We start from the raw sequence: 19,280 nt of genomic DNA, 5'->3' as shown, positions 1-19,280 counted from the left end.
ATCGTGTAAAGGAAAGTTTTGTGTGAGTTTGGCATGGTCTCTAAAAATGCTAATAAATGCTTACTTCTAGGAGTTTGAACACTAAATATGACACTAATCATGCTCCCTAAGTATTAAGGTAACTATTGATTTTATTCAAGCTATTGAATAAAATCAATATTACTGTAATTTCATGTCAAAGAAATAAATGGTTGACGTAAAAATACTTACAGTAATTACTACGTATGTACATATACTAACCTTACCCCTATTTCATGGGATGCCATTTTCTTTTTTTCCTCACAGAGTAATAAACTTTTTTCATCTCTAGGTGAACTTCATAAGTCAGTCATAACAAAGGTACACAATTCAATAAAATAAAGAAAACGTGTACGTATATAATGTTTGCAGAGGGTGAAGGTAAAATTCATTCAATTTAAGATCATGTGTTAAAATTCAATAAATTTAAAATCATGTGTTAATGGAGAAATGACTCCTAAGGAGGCAGGATACAACCCGGAACCCCACACTATAAAAACCACCCAGTTGAATAGGATGACTGTGATAGACCAAAAATAATAATAATAATAATAACAATATAACTGTAATTACAAACTGTATATGATAGTATTTTAAAGAAATAATCTTTCCATTTCACTTTTAAGTAAAAAAAAAAACTCTCTCTCTCTCTCTCTCTCTCTCTCTCTCTCTCTCTCTCTCTCTCTCTCTCTCTCTCTCTCTCTCTCTCTCTCTCTCTCTCTCTCTCTGAGAGATGAGAGGATTTTTATGGTACATTTACTATATGTTTATTAATATTTTCAAGTATTAACTCCCTACAGCCCAAGAATCATATATATACGATCACATACAGGTTCATTGTAGATATACGATCAAGATTTGGCACCATACAGTTTGAACGAATTTTGCGGGGAAAACGTTCTTAGTTCCATATATATTGGCAACTCTTCAGATCACCTTATAAGTGTGAGTGAGTTGAGAAGCCCTCAGTCTTGCTCGAGGTGGTAAGGGGGAAAGTGGTCACAAATTCTCATCCAAGGATGCATTGTAAATATTTTACAATCAATGTGCTAAGCAAATGTTCCCAGATTTATTTCTTATTTTTTATAATATTTTTTGAGCATAAAATTGCAATTTTGACAAAATAAATTAAGATATTGGAAAGAACGCTTATAACTGCAATTTGACAAAATAAAAAAAGATGGAAAGAACGCTTATAACTCTTTAAGATTAGCATATTTTTTATGACTCAGAGGGAAAAGAGAACTGCAAGGGGTGGGAAATATTCTCTTACAACTTCACGTGAAGGTGCAGGAATTATTTTACATTTTTTTTTTATATATATAATGTGAATAAACATCTTCCATTGATGAGTTTTTTAGTTTTGCTTTTAAATTGGTCATCCTTAGATTTAGCCCAGTCATGGGTGTATGTATGAGTGTATATTAGCCCGGTCTGTGGGGTTAATAATAACAACAACAACAATAACAATAATAATAAAAATTCTAAATACTAAATACAGGCGGTCCCCGGGTTACGACGTTCCGAGGTTACGACGCTTTTTCTTAATATTCAATGGAAAAATCCGTCCTGGTTACGACGCTTGTTCCGAGGTTACGACGTTGAAGCTTCTGACGCTCCGAGTTAACGACGCTTTTAAAAAACGCATACTATGATAAAAATCCTTTATAGTTTAGCACAGTATATTAATAAAAATAAGTTTCTGGTTAGATTACAACAAAAATTTTGAGGTTATGATGATTTTCGACACTTTTTATGTCGTATTTTTCTATGTTTTTTAGTGACGCCTCATGCAAATTCCAAGTATCCAAAGAGAGACATTATCCAGTAATTTGATCAGAGAGAGAGAGAGAGAGAGAGAGAGAGAGAGAGAGAGAGAGGAGAGAGGCATCTTCGACGCTCCCGAGTTAAGGACAGAGAAGTGTTTGTTCGTTAAACGGCCTCTGACTCATGCCAGTAAATGTTTTGTTGATAATAATAATATAAGCCTTTTCATACATTCAACTTACCTGTCAGATATATACATAGCTATAGACTCCGTCGTTCCCGACAGAATTTCAAATTTCGCGGCACTCGCTACAGGTAGGTCAGGTGATCTACCGCCCTGCTCTGGGTGGCAGGACTAGGAACTATTCCCGTTTTCTAATCAGATTCTCTCTGTCGCCGGCGGTATCAACATTGTTGTTACTTCCTCCTGACTAGAATTCGTTTTTCGCAAGCTTTTGATCATCTCTCGCTGATATTTGGTGACGTACTTGGATCGTTGTTTGGCATTCGCTATCGTGGACTGTTTTTTGGACTTGGTTTTTTTGGAATTCTTGAATATGTCTGACTCTAGTGTTAGTTTCAAGAGTGTGTGTGAATGAGGGCTGTAAGGTGAGGATTCCGAAAGCTTCGGTAGATCCTCACACTACTTGTAGTGGATGTAGAATGGCTGAATGCTCGATTGATAATACGTGTGACGAGTGTGAGAAATTGAGTGCACAAGAGTGGAAGAATCTAACTTCTTACTTGAAGAAGTTGAGAGAGATAGAGTGAGAAAGGCGGCTTGTAAAACCCGCAAAATGTCTGTTCTCATTGATTTACTATCTAGTTCTGTACCTTCTTCGCTGATAATCATGACAATTCTGTTTCAGCCCGTTCACAAATTGCTAATCCTCTAGTTTCTGCTTCGGAAATAGCGGAACTTAGAGCTTCCCTTCAGAAAATGCAAGCAAAAAGTCGCAGCATTGGAAGGTAAGGAAAGTGAATGTGGTTTCGCTAGTGATGTTAGTGTCCCCCAGTGTAGTGGAGGGGGCGTCTGGGCGTCGTCTCTGCGACGCTCCCAGGCCTAGACCTCTTCCAAGCTCCCTGGCCCGGAGGAGAAGGAAATCGAAAGCCGTACGGGGGTTGTGGAGAATCCCCAACGATCAGGCGTCCCTTCGGCAGAATCGAGCATATCAAATAATGCCAAGGACCGCTATAGGAAAAGCGTCCTTCGAGAGTGCTTTTCTTCATCTAGTTCGCCTTCTCCGAGAAGAGGATGGAAGGAGTCGAAACTTTCCCGTCCGTTGAAGAGAAATATGAAAGAGCATGAACTCAATTCGAGTCCGAGTCTTCTCGAAGAAGGAGCGCCGTTCGGTAATAAAGCGGCGAGGATACATTCAGACTATGGGTCTGGAAGGGATCCTAGAGCGCCTTCCAGATCTCCCTCTCCTGATTCGAAAGACTCCTCAACCAGGAGAATACTAATGAATATGCAGAGCAATTAGCCTCGTTAGTAGGAACTCTTTTATAAGGAGCCTACTAGGAAGAAGGATGATAGGCTTCCTATTAAAAGATCTAAATACCGATCTCCTGTCGGGCACGACGCACCCTTCAGGGGAGTTGTCGCTCAGGCGCCATCTCTGGGGGGAGCAGTGCGTTAGACAGGAGTGAAGTAAGAAAGGAAGTTACTCCTGTCAAGAGTAAGGCGCCAACCAGGAGCCAGGCTCCGAGTAGGCGCGAAGAGCCAGTGCAACATTCAAGATCTTCAATCAAGCGCCAAGAGTTAGCGGAAGAGGAAGATCCTGTTAGGAGTAGAGCGCTTGTGAGACGGAAAGCGCCTACCGGGATCAATACTCCTACTAAACATCAGGCGCATTCTAAGGACCAAGCGCCTTACCCAGGCGCCAGGAGTCATCGCCGACCTAGAATTATACTCCTCCCAGGCGCCAGGAGTATTCTGAACTTAATACTCCTCCCAGGCGCCCAGGAGTATTCGAACTTATTCCTCCCAGGCGCCAGTACTCTGGACTTAATACTCCTCCCAGGCGCCAGGAGTATTCCGAAGCTTATACTCCTCCCAGGCGCCAGGCGCCTCCCGCGCGCCAGAGTATTCCTGAACAAGATGCGCCTACTAGAAGCCAGGAGTATTCGAGGCGCTCTGCGCCTGCCAGGCGCCAGGAGTATTCCACGTTTACTCCTCCCAGGCGAGATACTCCTGCTGGTACACCAGGCGCATTCCTCGTATGAAGAACCTGACACTCGTAAGAGAGTAAGAGAGGAGTCAGAAGAAAGAAGGGAGCCTTCTCCTTCCGAGCCTATGAACCCAGAAGATGCCTCGGAGGACGAAATGAAGGAAGGATCTTCTAATTATAAAATTCTTTCGTCCCTGCTATTGGAGGAATATGGAGACTCTTTGACACCAGCTGCTCCTCCTTCTCCACGCTCTCTGTTTTCGAGCACAAAACACACAAGTCTTCCTCCTTCCTTAAAATGAAGCCTGCTATTTTCTATGAGGAGGGCTCTTCAATCTCTTGACTCGTGGTTCAAGAAGAAGAAGGATTAGGAAGAACGGTCTTTTGTATGCCTCCCGCTAAAACTCACAGGGAGGAGAGGCATTTGGTACGAAACGGGAGAGAATATGGGATTGTCTCTGTCCGTTTCAGCTGAATCAGACTTCTCGAGTTTGGTGGATTCGTCGAGAAGGCACGCTTTGAATGCAGCGAAGGTAACATGGGGGCTTTCGGAAACGGACCACCTCCTCAAGGGGCTGTTTCACACTTTAGAAGTGTTTAACTTTTTAGATTGGTCCCTTGGGGTTCTGGCCAAGAAATCGCAGGAAAAGGAACAACTCGACCCAGAAACCCTAAATAGCATCCTCGCCTGCATTGACAAGGCGGTGCAGGATGGATCGGCTGAAGTATGCTCCCTCTTTGGTGCAGGAGTGTTAAAGAAGAGGGCGGTTCACAGTGCTTTCCTCACGAAGGCCGTCTCTCCTTCGCAGAGAGCCGCCTTATTGTTTGCGCCTCTCTCTGAACACCTTTTTCCCTCGCAGTTGGTGAAGGATATCGCGCATTCTCTCACTGAAAAGGCCACCCGGATCTCCTTAAGACAATCCTCAGAAGAATAGGCCTTTGGCTAGTGAGGAAAAGAAAGTGACTCGACCAGCTCAGGCAGCAGCCCTTTCGAGGAGGTCTTCCAACTAGATCGATCGCCAGAAGGAAGTCAACCGAAAGAGGGGCAGGTCTTCCTTCCGTCCCTTTAAGAAAGGGAAGTGAGAATTCTGTCCTCCAGACACCCGTAGGAGCCAGGTTACATTCGTTTGCGAAAGCCTGGGAAGACATAGGAGCGAATCCTTGGACGATGTCGATTATCAAGAAGGGGTATCGCATTCCATTCAAGGACATTCCTCCCTTAACAACATCACCGAGGGAATTGTCCGCCAGATACAGGGACCCTGTTCTGATGGATACTCTTCGTCAAATGGTGGAAACGATGTGGGACAAAAGAGCAATAGAGCTAGTGCTGGATTGCAGCTCCCGGGGTTTTACAATCGCTTGTTTCTGTAGCAAAAGCCTCGGGGGGATGGAGACCGGTACTGGACGTAAGTGCGCTGAACAAATTCGTCGAACAACAGAAGTTCAGCATGGAAACGTCTGCTTCAGTCCTTGCGGCACTGCGGCAAGGGATTGATGGCGTCCCTAGACCTTCAGGACGCATACTTCCACATCCCGATCCACCATTCGTCGAGGAAGTACCTTCGATTTATGTTCGAAGGAAGAGTCTATCAGTTCAGGGCCCTGTGTTTCGGCTGTCCACGGCTCCTCAAGTCTTCACAGACGTGATGAAGAATGTAGCAAGACACTTACATTTGAAGGGATAAACGTCTCCCTGTACCTGGACGACTGGCTCATCAGAGCCAGGTCTCAAAAGCAGCGTGTTTGGAGGACCTGTCAACAACACTGGAATTGACAAAATCTTTGGGGATTGATCGTGAACCTCGAGAAGTCTCAGATGATCCCCAGCCAGAACGTGGTTTATCTGGGATTCAGATGGATTCTCGGGGTTTCGAGTTTTTCCATCTCAAGAGAAGAATAAAGAAAGGCTGTGCCACAGTATCGAAACTTTCTAGGGAAAGAGCGCACTTCAGCGAGGGAATGGCTGAGCCTTCTGGGAACCCTTTCCTCGCTCGAACAGTTCTTTCTCCTAGGGAGATTACATCTTCGACCGCTTCAGTTCTTCCTAAGAAGAAGTTGGAGTTGGAAGACAGGTCAGCTCTCAGACACGTTTCCAATCTCGGAAGAAATAAAACATCATTTGAAGTGGTGGTTGATTCCGTTAAAGGAAAACAAAGGAGTGTCCCTACAAGTACGGAACCCAAGCCTGACATTGTTTTCAGACGCCTCGGAGTCGGGCTGGGGGGCAACATTGGGATCCAAAGAAGTGTCAGGCACCTGGTCAGCGGAACAGGTGTCATGGCACATAAATTGCAAAGAGCTATTAGCAATTCACCTGGCGCTAAAGAGCTTCGAACACTAGTCAGGGGCAAAGTCGTACAGATAATTCAGACAATACGACAGCCCTGGCTTATATCAAGAAACAAGGAGGGACGCACTCTTTTGCTCTGTACGAGCTGGCAAGAGATCTACTGATTTGGGCGAACCAAAGGAAGGTGGTTCTTCTAACAAGGTTTGTCCAAGGGGAGAGGAATGTGGGAGAGCGGACAGATTGAGCAGGAGTTCCAGGTCCTTCCCACAGAATGGACACTCCACTCAGAAGTCTGTCAGAGCCTTTGGCGCCTTTTGGGGGAAGCCTCAAATAGATCTTTTCGCCACATTCCTCTCCAAGAGGATAGAAACATTTTGTGCCCTGGTGGAAGATCCCCGGGCTTATGCAACAGACGCCTTTCTCCTGGACTGGTCAGGGATAGACGTTTACGCTTTTCCCCCGTTCAAGATACTGGGGGAAGTAGTCAGAAAATTCGTGGCATCCGAAGGAACCAAGATGACTCTGATTGCTCCGTATTGGCCAGCTCAAATTTGGTTCACAGAGGTGATGGAATGGACGGTGGACTTCCCCAGATCTCTTCCAAACAGAATAGATCTGCTCAAACAACCCCACTTCGAGAGGTACCATCAAAATCTACCCGCTCTTGCTCTGACTGCCTTTCGACTATCGAAAGACTTGTCAGAGCGAGAGGGTTTTCTCGCCAGGCAGCAAACGCAATTGCTAGAGCCCGCAGATCATCTACTAGGCGAGTGTACCAATCGAAGTGGGAAGTTTTCAGAAACTGGTGCAGGTCGAAGAAGCTGTCCCTCTTCCAGTACCTCTGTGACCGAAATTGCGGATTTCCTTCTGTTTCTTAGACAAAAGTCGCATCTCTCGGTACCGACCATTAAGGGGTACAGGAGTATGCTTTCAGCAGTCTTTAGAAACAGGGGATTAGATCTAACGAATGATAAGGATTTGCATGACCTCATTCGTGTCCTTCGAAACATCAAAATCACTTGAACCTAAGGTTCCAAGCTGGAAACTTAGATGTGGTCCTTCCAAATTTTTATCATCAGAGGAATTCGAACCACTGCACACTGCTTCGTTTCGTAACATCACTAGAAAGTGTTTATTTCTGATGTCCTCTGGCACGGCAAAGAGAGTCAGTGAGTTGCACGCCCTTGATCAAGAGTTGGCTTCAAAGGAGACTCTGCAATTTGTTCATTTCAGTCCCTTTTTCTTGCCAAAAATGAAAACCCTTCGAATCCCTGGCCCAGGAGCTTCGAAGTGAAAGGACTTTCTAGTTTGGTGGGCAGGGAGGCAGAAAGATCCCTTTGCCCAGTTAGAGCTCTAAAATTTTATCTGGACAAGAAGAAGCAGTTGGGGGGTTCGCAAAAAGGTCTTTGGTGCTCAGTGAAAGACCCCAAGAGAGCAATGTCCAAGAACGCCTTAGCCTTCTTTGTTAGAAGTGTTATTACAGAAGCTCATAAGAATTGTCCAGATGAGTCTTTTAATCTTTTAAGAGTGAGAGCCCACGAAGTTAGGGCAATCGCAACCTCTGTGGCGTTCCAAGAAATATGTCACTCAAGAACATTTTGGACGCAACTTATTGGAGATGCAACTCCGTGTTTGCATCACATTATTTAAAAGACGTACGAGTTACGTATGATAAATGTTTTTCGTTAGGTCCGTTTGTGTCAGCACAGACGGTTCTGGGTAAAGGAGAAAGCACCAATCCTTAAACTGTGTACGTAACCCTCTTGTCGATGTGTTCTCGGGTTTTCGGTGTATGGGAGTGTCAGTTGTCGCACAAGCGGCCTTCACTTCGCTTCATTTGAAAATCGAGTGACATCTGACTATTAGAGGGGTACAAAAAATTTGTGTTTTTGTATGTATGAGTTTCGAGTTTGTGGTTGTTTGCTGAGAGTTTGGGGATAACTCTAAGCAATCTTAGAACTAACACGGGTTAGGATCGGGTGATCGGGATTGGTTGTGTGCTCCTTAAATAAATGCGTGTTGTCATATAAGCGGATGTGCTCCCATTGACAAACGCCAGTTAGGTTCTGTCGAGTAAGTGGAAGAGACCCCATCGACAGATCCACAAGAACTCTTGGCCACAGATCACTATCTCGCTAAGGCTCTTGAGATGAAGCAGACTCCTGGGCAGTAGCCACGAAGTCTTCCATCTAAGAAGGTAGGAACTAAGGTTTATTTATACCTACAACATATGTTGTTTACCTGTCTAGTCAGTTAGTTAGCTGTCTCTTGCCCTCCACCAAAGGGTGTCAATCAGCTATGTATATATCTGACAGGTAAGTTGAATGTATGAAAATGACATTGTTATGATACAATAAAGTTTCATACATACTTACCTGGCAGATATATACCCAATTGAAAACCCACCCAGCCTCCCCGCAGGAGACAGGTGGAAGAGAGAATCTGATTAGAAAACGGGAATAGTTCCTAGTCCTGCCACCCAGAGCAGGGCGGTAGATCACCTGACCTACCTGTAGCGAGTGCCGCGAAATTTGAAATTCTGTCGGGAACGACGGAGTCTATAGCTATGATAATATCTGCCAGGTAAGTATGTATGAAACTTTATTGTATCATAAACAATGTCATATTTAAAGATACGTTTACTTTAATTAGTCTATATGATACATAAATAGTAATCAACTGTTCTTGTAGCCCCTCAAGATTTGGCAAAATCGAAGTCATTATCCAGTACACTGGAACCTTGACATACGAATTTAATTTGTTCCGTTACCATCGTCGTATATCAAAACAGTTGTATCTCAAAGCATTTTTTCCCATTTAAAATAATGTACTAATATGTATTAATCCGTTCTAGCGCTATGAAACCACACCTAAACACAGCTAAATTACATATAATATACACAATTTATACACAAATAAACGAGTAATAACACACACAATAAAAAAAAGAAAGGAATTTTACTTATCATAACGAAAGATGACGTGAGGCCAGCAGGGGGAGGAGGTAGGGAAGGGTGGCAGGGAACGATTTGCTCTCTTTTTATTTACGTATGTACACTAATAACTACGTAATAAACACAAATGAAATAACATTGCTAAACTAATTTTTATTTATATTTTTTAATCAGTTCGTAGTTTAGAAATAATGGTGATGCCTTTGGAAGGTTTTTATAGCTTCCTTCTGCTTGATGATCGTGGATATTGTAGAAGGATTTCGACCATACTCGTTTGCCAAATTGACGATACGAACGCCACGTTCATGCTTTGCTATAATTTCATGTTTGTTCATGAAACTTACCTGTCAGATATATATATAGCTGTATTTTCTGAAGTCCGACAGAATTTTTAAAACTTCCGACACACGCAGTGGTCGGCCAGGTGGTTAGTACCCATTCCCGCCGCTGGGAGGCGGGTATCAGGAACCATTCCCATTTTCTATTCATAATTTTTCTGTCGCCGGTGCTGGAAACACCTGTTTCCAGTACCTCCGTCTTAGATTTTGGAAACTTCATTGCCGCTAAGTATCCTAATTGTCTTTTAATTTATTTACTTGGATTTGTGGCTAGACATACGCTATCTTAAATTGAATGGAATTTGATTCATTTTTGCATAAAATATCTGAATCTAGTTAGGCTAGTTTCAGAGGGTGTTGTCTGCAAAGATAGGGTGTGGCTACCGAAAGCTTCGGTAGATCCGCACTTAGTATGCACGAGGGGTATGAGTCTTGCTTCTTTGTTGAGAATTGTCATGTAAGGAGTGTGAGACTTTGTCTAATTCCGTAAGGAAGACGTATGATTCGTATGTACGCAATTAATCAGTAAACATGTCTAATTCCGTAAGGAAAACGTATGATTCGTATGTACGCAATTAATCAGTAAACAAAAGTCAGGGTAGTGAACCTGCTAACCTTCCTGTAGACTTTTTTTTTTTTTTTTTTTTTTTTTTTCTTTTTTTTTTTTTTTTTTTTTTTTTTTTTTGCCTAACCCTGTAGTATGGCCTACGGGTTATGAATATGTCTGCGGGAGGTGATCGCTCTCCTTCATTGTTGTGAAGAGTGCTACTTCTGTTATTGTTTCTCATAACCCTGTAATGTTGCCTTCGGGCCCTGACAGTGTCTGTAGAGGTTATTGCCCTTTCTCTAATACTCTTTCGATCGTATCTTAGAATCGAAAGTGCTTGCTTTAGAGAGCAATAGTGAAGTGGCTAAGTGCAGTGACGTGCCCCTTGTGTAGTGGAGGTGCGTCAGATCGGCCTTATTTCGCCTCTAGGCCGGGGACCTCTGCTTGAACTCCCAGGACCTGGGGAGAGAGCATGTCGAAAGCCGAGGAGGGTTACGAGGAACCCCCACCCACCGATCTGGCGTGCCTTCGGCAGTTTTTTCTGATGAAAATCCCCAGACTGCCTAAGTGCGTGCACGTGCACGAATCCTGAAGGATTGCTTCTCGTCTTCCGAAGCGTCCTCCCCGCGCCAGGGGTTGGAGCTTTCGAAGGACTCGCGCCCTCTAAATAGAAGCTTTATGAAGAGGACGCTTCACGTCCTCTCTCTCTCGTTATGCGTTCCAGTGAGAAGTAAGAGGGCGAACGTCGCCTGAATCACGTGTACGTCTTTCCACCGAGAATATGAAAAAGAAGTCTTAGTAGCAGGACGCTTTTGAGAGCGGACGTCCGAGCTTTGTTACTGTGAGAATAAGAAGGCGTTCCCTTGCCAGTCGACCCTCGTATTCTCACACGATCAACCCTTCTCCTGAGACTGTTTCGTGCAGTCGGATTTCTCTCCGAGATGTATCTCGCTTGTTTTGACGCCTGTCAGGAGCGTGACGCTTTTCTGCTCGCTTCTTTGACGCTCGGCTTGGACGGGACGTTCGGATGGACGCCAGGACGCGCTGCGGTGCACGCCAAGCGCGCACCAGTGGACGCCGAGCGTGCTCGCTGCTCGCCAGTGGACGCCGAGCGCGCACGCCAGCGCAGGCCAGGTGTGTCGCCTGGCTGAACGTTTTCTGTTGAACTCTTCAAGCTCTTGTTTACGATTTGGGCCTCAAGAATTTTTACCTCTACCTTCGGTGATACCTTATACCTCACATGCAAAAGAAGTGAAGTAAGCAGTGCTTCGGAGGAAGCTTAAAGTGAACAGACAACTTCGTCTTCGAAACCAGCAAGACCTCGGGTTTCGTGAATTCAAGAGGTCTCTGTCAATATTATATTGCTTTTCGCAAAGGTGGATGGAGTTAAGGAAGCTCAAGGGAAGATCTCGTTTTCTGTACTGCAGTCAAGACTTTGCGATAAGCAGTTACGGGGTATGTAAAGGCTCGATGTCCTGCACGTCAGGACTCTCGGCAACGTTCAGTAGGATTCTTGCAAAGGCACTCATCAAAAGGACGCTCTTCAGGAAAGCGCAAGACAGGACTTCCTTTGCCATACTGCCAATAAATTTTAAGCTTTAGCAGGCATTAGTTGTGATACGGGAGAGGAAGCTGGTTGGAGAATTTCTTCCTCTTCCCAGGATAATTTTGCAAGCTTTTTTAGCCCATCTGAAAGGGTTCTTCAGATGATAGGTTTTGTTAGTTTCTAGTCGGACTACGCTGCCGAATTGAACATTGTCGTTCTACCTGCCGTAAGCCAGACTCTTAACAGGATTCTTGCCCCCTTCCTCGTTTGAGACGGGAATCGGTAAAAATAAAATGCTCGACTTCCTGGATTACGTTTTGTCAATTCAGTGACTTCCCCCATTGACAATATACTATCGTTTTGTCAAGTAAGTGGGTATCCCCTCATTGACAAAATATCTCTTTGTCCCGTAAATGGGTTAGATTGCGTAAGCGAATAAGCTCTTATTGACAAGATTCGGAAGAGCTCTCATTCGTCATTCGCAGACTCGTACAAGAAATAAACTTGTAGACTACGTCAATGAACGCTTATCTCCATAACATAAGAAGCTTGAGCTGACTGCTTCGATTCTCTTAAGTTTTGTTCATGAAACTGCCTGTCAGATATGTATGTAGCTGTATTTCTGAATTCAGCTATATATATGTCTGCCAGGTAAGTTTGAACAAACTTTATTGTGATATAATTTCATATTTTGCCTTGCGTTGATTTTATTCTGGTTGGTTCAAGTCATATACGCTTGCTGTAGTTTACCTCTTCGGATGGCAACCCGAGAGGTCTATTGTCTATTTTAAGACATTTAATCGTTACTCCCTGCAGCCTTCCAGGAGTTTCCGATTTATCTTTTACCGTTGTATGGTAGTGTTCTGATGACGACAAACGCATCTATATATTTAGCGTTTTTCTGTTTCGCTTATATATACCAGCTTGAGAGTCTTTCTGCTCAAAAAATAACGGACCTATTTCTTCGTAGAATAGGGTAGCTGGCAACCCAGACATAAGTTAAGAGACGACATCGTAAGCTGCTGGCTGCTGCGTGTCGCTGTGTCTGTCCTCCAGTCCAACCGAGCCAGTAACAGATCGTGCGCTGTCATGCTCGGTACGTTACGTCTCTCTCTCCTGCGGGATTGACTGACCAACCGTATCTCTGTGCTGGCGGCTACGTCTCTCCTGATGGATTGACTGACTAACTGTATCTCTGTCCTACAATCACGGACTTTAGCCTAAGATTGAAGGGATTTCTTACGTGAATGAATAAACGTTGCATTCGTTTTGCCTTACTATGTTCAACAGAGTTATCTCTTAATCCTTTCGGTGCTCGTTACCGCACGGTATAGAACTACGAGTCTACCGCAACATTGCACTTTTATATGCTCTCCTGCTTAGGCAAAGCGCAGCCTTATTAGGGAAGTAAGCATACTCGGGGAGGGAATGGATGAGCTTGCTGGGACCATTTCCTTCCTGAAGAAGTTTGTTTCCCCGAATAGACTGCAATTCAGATCACAGTTTTTTCCTACCGGGAAACTGAATATTATTCAAGATCTAGGAATGATTCTGAACATCTCTCAGTGCGTTCTATCACCTGAGGTGATAGAAAGAAGGTGCCGGACATCTGGATAGGGTTTCAGATGTCCTGGATCTTAATCTGAAAGAAGTAAAAGCGATTCGGTAGTCCCTCCCTGGCCTCCAGTCCTCGTAACGAGTTTTTGGGAACCAGTGGTCCAGATCAACTCTGATATTCCACAGCTCTCTCATATCTTAAGAAGTATCTCTCTCGGTCCCTGTTCGAGTTTACGAGAAAGAGCCTATTATAACAACAGGCGTAGAATGTAACGATCCTCTAGAGGTTCGTTACAGGATTGCAAAAGTCCGTACGAATCGTCTCGATCGACGGCAGCAACTATTGACTTCCGAGTGGAATCTTTCTTTAGAAGTAAGTTGAGAGTTGTGGAGACTTTAGGGACGCCCTTTCATCTTCTCTTCGATATGTTGAGGACGAAGAGGCTTCTTCTTCTCTGCTCCCTTATTCTCGATCCGGGATCGGTACCATTAAATGCCATCCTATGATATTGAACGGGGATGGATGTTTAGTCTCTTTTCCCCTTTTTCAATCGCTTAGGAAATGTAATAAGAGGATTTATGACGTCACAGGGAGCGACAATGACGCTGATCGCCCCATGTTGGCCTTCAGGATCCTGGATTCACAGAGGTCACATACTTCCTAGTTCACTTTCCAAGGACCTTTTCCGAGAGAGTCCGTCTACTCTAACTCGAAAGGTACCTATAACCTCTCCGCTCTGAGTCTGACTACGTTCAGGCTATCGAGATGTTGACAGGAATAAGATTACCGTCTTCCATTTCCGTCTGAAGAATGGATAAGCTGGCAGTCACAACTATTAAAGAATACGCAAATATGTTGTTGACGGCCTTTTGGGCTCAGAGATTTGCGTCTGTCAAACATCAAAGCCCTTCACGATCTTTGAGTTCTGTGGAATCTCGAATCTCGCTCACCATATACTTTTTGTCTCGCCTGTTTTCTCGGAGTCAGACACTCGTGCGAGATCAGGCGACATATAGTAGCCCTGAGTTTCTTGTTGACGAAGTCGGTTGCGTATATCACCCCCGATGATCGTGTAACATGAGACCAGGTTGGACTGTCAGGCATTCTTCCTTCGGGACTGAATCGCCTTTTTGCTCCTCGCTCCTTTCTACCTGGCACCAGAAGCTCGAGTCAGGATTGATTCGCTGACGACGTTGGGTTGCGTTGATACACCCCCAAGGTTTGCTTAGATTGAATCGCCCAGCAGTCCAGACACTCATCCTTCAGCGAAGAATAGTGCCTTATGGTCTTCAGGGTACAGCCTTGCTGTCCTTGATTCGTCTGACTGGTCAACTGGTCGGTCACCTGACTTTAGTACAGACGGACTGACTGTGCATGTCCAGATCGAAGCTTTCAATATGGAACTTAGACGTAGTCTGAAGTTCTTGATGTCAAAGCATTCGAACCTCTCCTACCTATTAACTTCTTGCATGTGATCAGGAGGCCTTCTTCTAACCACCCTAGATACGACAAAGAGGTTTAGTGAGATTTTAAGCCATCGTCACAAGTTTTAGCTTTGAACACAAGGCGGTGTGCTCTCTAAGCCTTCCGTTGTGGCCTAAGAATGGAAACCCGTTTTGTCCTTGGGCCAGGAGCTTGGAAGCAAGGATGGCACAAGTTAGTGGGCAGGAGCCAGAGAGAGTCCTGTGCCCTGTCGGGTCTCTCAAGTTTTATCTACATAAAACTCAAGAAAGTCGAAGTCATTCGGGCAATCTGCAGTGTTCCGAAAAGACCAGACTTGCCCATATCGAAGAACACCCTGGCTTTAGTGTTAAGGAGTTCTTTCAAAAATGCTCCTTCATTGTGTTTGCACGAAGATTTGAAATCTTTTTTATCTGAATGCTCACGAGGTGAGGGCGCGGCCTAGGAAGCATTTCAACAGAGCATGGCACTCGGCAACATCCTGAGTACCATGTTTTAGCGAAGCAACTCTGTGTTCACTTCACACTCCCTGCGAGATGTGAAGATGGCATATGAGATCTGCTGCTCGCTAGGGCCATACGTGTCTGCAGACACAATCTTGGGGGCAAGAAGTACCATTCATCCTATCCTGTAGAAAATGGTTAGGAAGAGCTCTTAATTTAGTTGTTGAGTCGCCGACAACGGCGACTTCTTAACTCTTAAGCCTTAGTTAACACACCTTAACTTGGCTAGGTTGGTCAGGTGGTGATATATATATTTTATATATATATTTATTTTACTTCTTAGCCCTCATGGTATGGTCAATATGGTCTAGTCACATTGTGGTCACGCCCCCGTTGACAGATCATCTGGAGTGCACCAGCTTTATAGGTCTCTACCTCGCTGGCAACTCTAGTAAAGCAGAAGCAGACTTGGGTGACAGTAATCACGAAGTCAGCTAAGCTAACAGGTGGAACCAAGATGTAAATCATCTGCATGCATTTGTTTCCCAAAATCCTTCTATTCTGTCCCTTCCCACCTCCAAAGGTGGGATTCAGCTATATATATATCTGACAGGTAAGTTTCATGAACAAAATGATATTGTTATGATACAATAAAGTTTGTTCATACTTACCTGGCAGATATATATAATCAAGTACCCACCCACCTCCCCTCAGGGGACAGTGGAAATAGAAAATGGGAATGGTTCCTGATACCCGCCTCCCAGCGGCGGGAATGGGTACTAACCACCTGGCCGACCACTGCGTGTGTCGGAAGTTTTAAAAATTCTGTCGGACTTCAGAAAATACAGCTATATATATATCTGCCAGGTAAGTATGAACAAACTTTATTGTATCATAACAATATCATTTTTGCATCCATCGAAATAATTTTCTTGGGTTTTTTCTTATCACCTGCTTTGTCTTTAGCTTTGGGACCCATGGTTAATAATAAAATAGACAAAATAACACGAAAAATAGGCACAAATACAACTAACTAAACAACGACGTGTTAACGATGCAGCACCGACAAACAGACTGAACGCCATTTATCGGTCGCCTATACAACTATCACATCGTAAAATCGTATCTCAAATATTTCGTTGTATATCAAAGAATATATTTTCGCAAATTTTCTGTTGTATCTCAAAACATTCGTATATTAGGGCAATCGTATGTCAAGGTTCCAGTGTAATTTGATCAGAGAGAGAGAGAGAGAGAGAGAGAGAGAGAGAGAGAGAGAGAGAGAGAGAGAGAGAGAGAGAGAGGTCTTGGCAACAATGGTCTCGGGGATTGACGTAACGGTTATTTTCTGAACAGATAGGACAGAGAAGTGTTCGTTTCATTAAACAGCCTCTGACTCATGCCAGGAAATGTTTTGTTGATACTAATATATAAGCCTATTTAAAGATACGTTTACTTTAATTAGTCTATATGATACGTAAATAGTAATCAGCTGTTCTTGTAGCCCTCAAGATTTGGCAAAATCACTCCAAGTTGTACATAAAACTTCAAGAATGTAGTGTCACCAGAGGATTACAATATGTTTTTTACCTTCAAGAACCAGCATTTTTTTTATGAAATAACTCCAGGTTGTACATAAAACTACAGGAAACAACATGTAGTTTAACCAAAGGATTACAAGTAAGGTTTTTATAACTTTTTTTTTATTAGTTTAAGACATATTTCCAAACGTCGTTCCGGCTTACGACGATTTTCGGGTTACGACGCGTCTCAAGAACGGAACCCCCGTCGTAACCCGGGGACTGCCTGTACTAATAATAATAATAATAATTAATAATAATAATAATATAATATAATTAATAATAATTATTAATAATATTATTAATAATAATTATAATATAATTATAATAATATAATAATAATAATAATAATAATAATAATAATAATAATAATAATAATAATAACAATAATAATAATAATAATAATAATAATAATTGAAAAAGAAACCCACAAATCACTTTGTAACTTGTTTACTTTTAAGTACAGTGTTCCCCCCCGTATTCGCGGGGATGTGTACCAGACACCCCCGTGAATAGTTAAAACCCGCGAATAGTTCAAACCACTAAAAATGCTTTATAACTGCCTATCTTGAAAGTTCAGATACCGAATATATACCTTTAATAACAACCTACTTCAAATATAACCTAAAATTACTAACCTATTACTGCATTAATCTTTATGGTTATTATTATTATATCATTTCAAAGTCATCTTAAACATTTTACCATTAAAAATTAAAAAAATATACCTACAGCAAATAACAGAGAGAGAGAGAGAGAGAGAGAGCAAGAGACCAATGAATGGCAACATCATATATCTGACCATCAAGAGTGAAATTATGAATTATTTCTGAGACAGAGAGAATAATAATGGAGAGAGAGAGAGAGAGAGAGAGAGAGAGAGAGAGAGAGAGAGAGAGAGAGAGAGAGAATAACTCCTAGACTCCGACTCCTTCCTCCCCTCCACCAATTCGTATATCAAACTCATTTACTCCCCGCCCACCTTCCTCCAAGTGGATAAAAAGACTGGGAATCGCCATTTTTAGTTAATCTTAATATTTGAAAATTAGTTATAAGGTAAATAATTTATTTACACTACAAAACAAATAAATAGTATACATAAGAGTAAGAGAGAGAGAGAGAGAGAGAGAGAGAATGTTATTGTTACTGTTTAATCTTGTTAAACTTAATATTATTTGTAAACTAGTACTGTATATTATTATTTTACCATAAAATGTAGTAATGCCCTTAAAGATATACATACACTTCCAGCCCAAACAGAGGGCAAAAGTTACCACTAGGACATATTAGTATCTCGTGTGGCGAGAGAGAGAGAGAGAGAGAGAGAGAGAGAGAGAGAGAGAGAGAGAGAGAGAGAGAGAGGGGGGGGGGTTATCCTTATTTAAAAGAGTGAAGTGGATAGATTATTGTACTTCTTTAAAATACTATCACATATGAATTTTGAATATAGTTATATTACTATTATTATTATTATGCAAAAATATTAATAAACATACACATGTACCATAGAAATTCTCTCATCTCAGTAAAAGAGAGAGAGAGAGACCTTACAGACCTTACAGTTCGTTCGGGTTGCCCCAGGTCCCTCAGTGTGAGGCACCTCTAATGTCTACCAGAGAGTTGCTAGTACATCTTCCGGTATATTTTGCATCTTCCAATCTTGGATGGTCTGGGATGCAGTTTAGATATTTGTCGAGCTTATTCTTAAACACATCTACGCTCTCTCCTGATATATTCCTCAGATGAGCTGGCAACGCATTGAATAGACGCTGCATTATCGCATTATCGATGCTGGTGCGTAGTGGATTAATGTCCTGTGTGCTTTCCTTATTTTTCCTGGTATTGTTTTGGGCACTATTAATCTACCTCTGCTTGCTCTTTCTGATATTTTTAGTTCCATGATGTTTTCTGCTATTCCTTCTATCTGTTTCCATGCCTGAATTATCATGTAGCGTTCTCTTCTCCTTTCTAGACTATATAATTTTAAGGATTGTAGTCTTTCCTAATAGTCAAGGTCTTCAACTTCTTCTATTCTAGCTGTAAAGGACCTTTGTACACTCTCTATTTGTGCAATATCCTTTTGATAGTGTGGGTACCATATCATATTGCAATATTCAAGTGTACTACGAACATATGTTTTATAAAGCATAATCATGTGTTCAGCTTTTCTTGTTTTGAAGTGCCGTAACAACATTCCCATTTTTGCTTTACATTTTGCCAACAGAATTGCTATTTGATCATTGCATAACATGTTCCTATTCATCATCACATCAAGGTCTTTAACTGCTTCCTTATTTGTGATTGTCTCATTATTAGGTCCCCTATATGCATATAGCTTTCTTTCTCTGTCTCCATAATTTATTGATTCAAATTTATCAGAGTTAAATACCATCCTATTTACCTCTGCCCAATCATATACTTTGTTAAGGTCTCTTTGTAGAGCGTTCCTATCTTCATCACAAGTAATTTCTCTACTTATTCTTGTGTCATCTGCGAAACTACTGACTACCGAATCCTTAACATTACTGTCTATGTCTTCAATCATAATAACAAACAGTATTGCAGCTAACACCGTACCTTGTGGCACACCGGATATTACCTTAG

At 42.5% G+C, this 19,280-nt stretch overlaps 1 protein-coding gene across 4 annotated transcripts in view; it reads left to right on the top strand.

Annotated features, from left to right (window-relative positions):
* Positions 1 to 19,280, top strand: part of LOC135219250 (uncharacterized) — a 161,369-nt gene that overhangs the window by 21,986 nt on the left and 120,103 nt on the right. The window lies entirely within an intron of this gene.

The sequence above is a fragment of the Macrobrachium nipponense genome, chromosome 11, assembly GCF_015104395.2.
Source record: "Macrobrachium nipponense isolate FS-2020 chromosome 11, ASM1510439v2, whole genome shotgun sequence".
NCBI lineage: Eukaryota > Metazoa > Arthropoda > Malacostraca > Decapoda > Palaemonidae > Macrobrachium > Macrobrachium nipponense.
The sequence above is the reverse complement of the archived record's forward strand: the minus strand, read 5'-3'. Positions and strand labels throughout refer to the sequence as shown.